The sequence below is a fragment of the Episyrphus balteatus genome, chromosome 1 (assembly GCF_945859705.1).
Source record: "Episyrphus balteatus chromosome 1, idEpiBalt1.1, whole genome shotgun sequence".
NCBI classification, from domain to species: Eukaryota; Metazoa; Arthropoda; class Insecta; order Diptera; family Syrphidae; genus Episyrphus; species Episyrphus balteatus.
In genome coordinates this window covers 160,780,691-160,786,690 of record NC_079134.1, presented here as the reverse complement: position 1 = coordinate 160,786,690, position 6,000 = coordinate 160,780,691, and the positions used below count along the sequence as shown (strand labels likewise).

The 6,000-nt window shown below is 29.6% G+C and overlaps 1 protein-coding gene and 1 long non-coding RNA gene across 2 annotated transcripts in view; both read left to right on the top strand.

Annotated features, from left to right (window-relative positions):
• Positions 1–844: 844 nt before the first annotated feature.
• On the top strand, positions 845–1,810 carry LOC129907320 (uncharacterized). The gene is made up of 2 exons (XR_008771007.1): positions 845–1,392; positions 1,454–1,810. It is a non-coding gene; the product is annotated as an uncharacterized LOC129907320 (long non-coding RNA).
• Positions 1,811–4,407: 2,597 nt separating this feature from the next.
• Positions 4,408–6,000, top strand: part of LOC129913825 (NF-kappa-B essential modulator-like) — a 76,325-nt gene continuing 74,732 nt past the window's right edge. The window contains exon 1 of the mRNA XM_055992738.1: positions 4,408–4,533. The gene's annotated coding sequence lies outside the window, so the exon portion shown is untranslated. The remainder of the gene's footprint in view (positions 4,534–6,000) is intronic.

Below are 6,000 nucleotides of genomic sequence, written 5' to 3'. Positions count from 1 at the left end.
TGTATCGACGAAATCTATACCCCAAATTCACCCAAGTGTACCTATGTATATGTAATGGTTTCTTTAGTAACTAAGCTAAAAAGCCTAGTTTTAGTATCAAAACAGGCTCAGCTTATTTGTGCTCAACCTAATGAGACAATAGACGTGTTTTTTCTAATACTCAGTACCTAACCTACTCACACCTGTAGGAGATCGTATGCCGACACCAGCCACCAGTGAGCGAAGTGCCGTAATCTCAGTTTTAATTTTGACATGGTTGTCTTTAAAAAATTGTAACTCTTTTTTTTAGATGTCGTACAGATATGGTTGATGTATATTTTTAAAGGTAAAATGATAAGCTTTTCAATGATATAAAATTTATTATAGTTTGTCATGTAAAAATATTGACAATATGATGTATAAAGAAAAAACGATAAATTTGTTTCGCTTTTTTTCATGAAAAGTGTGTGATTTCAAGAAATGAGTTATAGAACAAAACAGGGCTAAAATTATTAAGGCGAGTTATAACATAGTAAATACGAAAAAAATATAGGAATAGGACTTAAAGTAAAGGAAACCTAATGTTCAACTTTTTGGGTTTCAGATTTATCTTGATACATAATGAGCAATTTTGGTGTTGGTTCATAAAACAGAACAACTGAAAGAAATCTTTTTTATACTATCCAACAATATTTTGTTTTTGATATTATAGTTGACATAATAGTTACTAAACAGCGCGTGTTACTATAGTTATTTAACTCATTTTATTCAATACAATTCAATCAATATTCAACTATCTTGATAATAATTCAATCAGCAAATAAATAATAAATCTTCTCGTAATTCCTAGTACGTATTAGATATATCAACAATATATAACATTTTCTCAAAAACCCGCAACGACCACCTTCCGTGTGATATTCCTAAATACACTTGACCTGACTCACTGTCACAAGTTCCTCATACTTATTTACCTTTACTACTTTCAAATAATGACTCACTTCTGATTTGCTAATCACTCGTAAAGATTTACTTTACCAATTCAGCTAGAACATAACAGATTTTTCTATCTTCGGTAAATGCACCTAACCAATAGCAGAAGATCCTATTTTGCATTTCCACCAATTAGTCAAGTCACACTTCCGTCGTGTAAATATTTTGTTAATTGCAATAGTTTAAGAGAGCATATCTCCAATTCACATTCAGATGCTAATGCGCAGGAGGGCAATTCTCTAAGGCTAATTTACATTTTATCACGAGTAAGTTTTAACCTATAAAAGCCAAATGCATTACAAAATTATTAGACAAAGCTCAACTTAACTCTTTGTGAAGAAGTTGTATTCGGAGTAGGAGTTCTTTATACCTCACAAATAATAACAAATTCGTGCCAAAATGTTGTTTAAAGTTGCTTTTGTAAGTTTTCTATTGTTATCAAATTACCATCATTCTATAACACCGTTTTGTATTCTTATAGAAGCTGATTTGGTTGTTTTGTTTTTTGATATTGGTTAATGGATATCCATATCCGCTAAGTGAATTTGAAACCGATTCATCAAATGGAGGAGAAAGTCTCAGAGTTCAACTACTGACACGCCCTCTGGAGGAAAACTCAGATTTTGTACTAACGACTGCACTGTTGGGAAACAAGGTGTCTTCAGATGATCTCGGATATGATGAAAACCCTAACGACTTGGAGTTGGCAGAAGTCAATGTGTTTAGACCAGTTTTTCGATATCGTGTATCAGTGTCGAAAAAAGTTAAAGGTCCGCAATTTTAGTGAAGCAAACAAGTATTTTTAGTGTAATTTGTAAAAAAAAAAAAAAAACAAAAACAAAGCAAACCAAAGAACTTCTTTTGTACATATAATTTTAAGCTATAAACTATTTAAATAAATAATATTATTTAAGGAATTAAAAATAGTATTCACTATTCACGCCATAGAGACCTTGCGTGAGTTTATGTAATTTTATTTAAGATGCGATCATTTGGCTGCATTTACAGTCAGTCACGAAATTATTGGGCCAAATCTTTGTCTTGAGTTAAGTGTCGTAAAAAAAATGAAGAAGGAATACATAAAATGTTTTGAAAAATGCATAGATATTTGTATATTTTTCAAACCGTTAGTTTGACAAGCAAAATCAAACAAAAAATATTTCTTCCTAAAAGAAATAATTGGAAAACGCAGTCTAAAACACCACAAAATTATTGGGCCAAAAATCCAAAATCGAGTTTGGGCACTGTAGTTTCAGTTTAACTTCTGTTTCAGTATTTTATTGATAAACTCTTTTATATTATACAGTTTTTAGTCCATTTCATAATGTTTTTACCAGGGTTTGCGTGCCAAATAATCGCTTTTATCCGATTTTCCTTATTGTACAATATTTAGTGTATTTGCAGAAATAACGGTAAATTTTTGAATTTTAAGCCTAAATGTAATCCACAATACAACCACAAAACTAAATTCATCCAAAAAAAAAGTCTTATAGGTTACATCTATTTGCTATCAGTATATTGTTGTAAATATCTGTTTTTTTTTTTATTTGCATTTGGCCCAATATTTATATGAGTGACTGTATGTATTGCTAAGTACTTAAAGCAGCTTTCAAAAGTGTTATGGTAGTTGAAAGCACCTTAAAGTAATAAGCTGTAGATAAATGAGAGCAAAGGAACGCAGCTATAATAATCAGCAACAATTACTTACTTTGGCTCTTGAACCAGAGTTAAAACAAGCAAATAAGATAATTTTGTAAATTATCACATTTAGGCTGTAGTGAAAACAGGTTCAGTTCATTTGGCAAATTTAATCGAAATTATTTCATTTGCTTTAGTAGAAAAAGGATTTAATAATAAAATCGGGGTGATTAGGGGAAAGTGGCCTAAACTGGCACCCCAAGGTAAAATGGCCCCCTTGCTAGAAATCGTAGAATCGAAAATTATTAGAAAGTTTTATGAACGCGATTCTTTAGTTTATCATTTTTTGAAATTTGACAGGTCAAACTGTCTCTATGCACATCAAAAAGTACGCTCGTTAAAATTTTGTGAAATTTTTTTTGCAAAACAAAAGTATAAAAAACATTGTATTTTGGAAAAAGAAGTTAATGTGTGTACGCATGAAGTATTTCTTATTAATTTACTGAAATAAGTTGATTTAAAACGATTTTAAATTTTTTGGTATAAAAATTAAATTGAAAAAAACTCAAAATGGGCAAAATGGCCTACTTAGTGCTCGGGTAAAATGGCATACCTATTTCACATGTCATTTAAAATTTTTTTTCACATTTTCATTTTTTTAAAGTAAAAATAGTTGCTATTTATGAACGATGTACAGAGAGGAAGTCCTGGACTGAGGAAAGCCCTTAATTCCGTCAAAAACCTGGAAAAAAGCATCCAAAACACTCAAAGTTGCAAAAACTACAAAAACGAGACGAGCAACCAGCATGAACTGGGTTTTGAATGACTCGATGAAAGATCTGGGGGGACTAAGCACCACTTGTTCCAAGAAAATGGAAAAGAAGCCCTATGACTCAATTTTGCATTTAAAATCACGTATGTTTGGACAGTGTGCCATTTTACCCGGGTAAATTTGATCAGTGAAATTTGTAGACATCTTGAAAATGAAAAAAAATTAAATACTTTTTGGAACTTTTTCAACTCGCAAATGAAAAAAATGTGAGAGTAATATATTAAACATTGAAAAGTATATAGCATTTAAGTTTGAATAGGTACTACTGTTTTTCGAGATATAGGACATTTTCCTTAGGGGGCCATTTTAGGCCACCTTCCCCTATTTCTTTTTAGTGTAATGAAGCTATGGATGCCAAAGAAACATAGCTAATAATTTCATACCAAATTTATTTTAAATTTCGTATTTAGTTTACTTCGCAGCTTGTATCTAACAGGTTCATCAAATTCTGTTTTTTTTTTTTTTTTAACTTTGACAGGTTTCAGAAATGTCATTATTCACCGATTCAATGAGATCGATGAGAACTTGGAGAATTTGCAGAGATTTCAATGAAATGAACAACCCAAATTTCGTATTCATACTTTTATTAGTAGTATACTTTTAGGAAAATGGTTTTAATTTTTTTATAAAATTGTTGAAGTATTCCAAATAATTTTTTTTGCAAAATGTTCAGTCTTAAAACCATTTTTTTGTTCATAATTATTTTTTTTTTTAAGTTTATAATAACAATTCTCAAAAACATTTTAATAAAAAAAAATCTCGCACTCTATTGATTGCGTGTTGCGTGCGGTTGTTCGTAAATAAACCATTCATGTTAAAGAGGGAAACCCCCGATTTGTACATTACCAAAATATAATACTATTTTGTTGTCACATTCAGAAACGAAAACATACCCGATAGTCCTCGTAGAGTGTCTTAACACTCTGTTGAATTGATTTGTATTTTTTTTAAATTTAGTTCGTAGAGTTATAATTTGTAACTTTGCTTAATTTAATGAATTAACTTTAACTAGTCAATAATATAACTGAAGTGTGGAACCTTTAATAAAGTGTTGTGGCTGTAAACAAAAAAATTTGTTCATCCAGTTCCAGGTAAATAGTTCGCAAGAGAAAATATAAAGTTTTGTGCCTTGTGCCATCACTTGTCTAAATGATATACCTTAAGTTGAATAATATTTAAGCATTATCAAGTGCTATATTTTGATAATTTTAAATAGTACTGATACCAAACCTTTCAAGTACAAGGAAGTTGTGTACAGTGGGTCACAGCACACATATGGACATTTTGATAGTGTAGATTCTAAAGAATTCTGATTAGGAACATTTTATCTTCAAATTCAACTAATCTCGACAACCCTGAAACAAATCCAAAAAAAAAAAGGAATCTTAATAAAAGAGAATGGTCAAATTTGTATGGAAAGCGGAAGTTGGTTGTGCAGTTTTATGTATTGCAAATGATGCAGTTAAGAAAATGGGTAAAATGCATTTTTAACACATTTAACCCTCTGTAGGCACACCTCTTCTTTGCGAATTTGGTTTATACTTTTTTATGTCGCTAGAACTTTTTTCGGTCTCACTATCTTGTAGAGAATCATATATGAAATTGATGTAGAATATTCCGAGGAATTCGAATATTGTATTCACAATTCAAAAAAATGTATTTTCACCCTTATAAAGACACTTTTTTGTGACCACTTTTAATTTTTGTCCTGCCAAATTCGCACCCGTGTGCCGACAGATCGTTAACTACATATTTATATAAACTTTCTTAACGTCATTTCTTTAAAATATATTTAAGGCATTTAACCCCTTGTAGCCCCACCTGACATTTCTGTAACAAACCGATAAAGATCGCACAAAAGCTGTATTTTTTTTTGAAGCTTCAAAGAGAATCTAAGCATTGCTTTATCGAAATAGTACTCCACATTTCTAATAAATGGCACCATTCATTTTTAATTGGCAGTTAATGTTGAAAGTTGGGCTTTTTTTGAAAATAAGCAAATTTGTGTAAAAACTATGAAATTCAGAAAAAATCAGTTTTTCTGGATAAACTAAAGGGGTTTTATTTTTGAATTTGAGGAAAGTGTCATAAAATAAATATTAGATACCCATAGCGTTTTGTTTGAATTTTTGCATTTGTATACAAAAATAAATTATTCAAACCAATTTTTTATTCACTAAATATCGAAATAACTAAGTAAATAATAAATTTATTGAATTTTTTAAAAATAAGCGTTTTATTATAGGTTAAAATTTACAATGTTGGGTTAGTACCTTGAAAAACATTTATTTTACGAATTAAATTTATATGAAGGAGTATCAATTTTATTATTGTAAAATGATAATAATAAGTGTTTATATCTAAATCAGGTTTAAAATTATGTATATCAAAAAGTATAATAATACCTGTATATTTTGTCTTCAAAAAGTATAAGTGAATCGCCTGAAAACAACAAAAAAAATACCATAAAAAATATAGAAATTATTAAATTATTCTTTTATTTGTTTTGCTTTTTCACAAATAATAGTAGGTAAGCACTTTTTTTTATTTTCAACAAT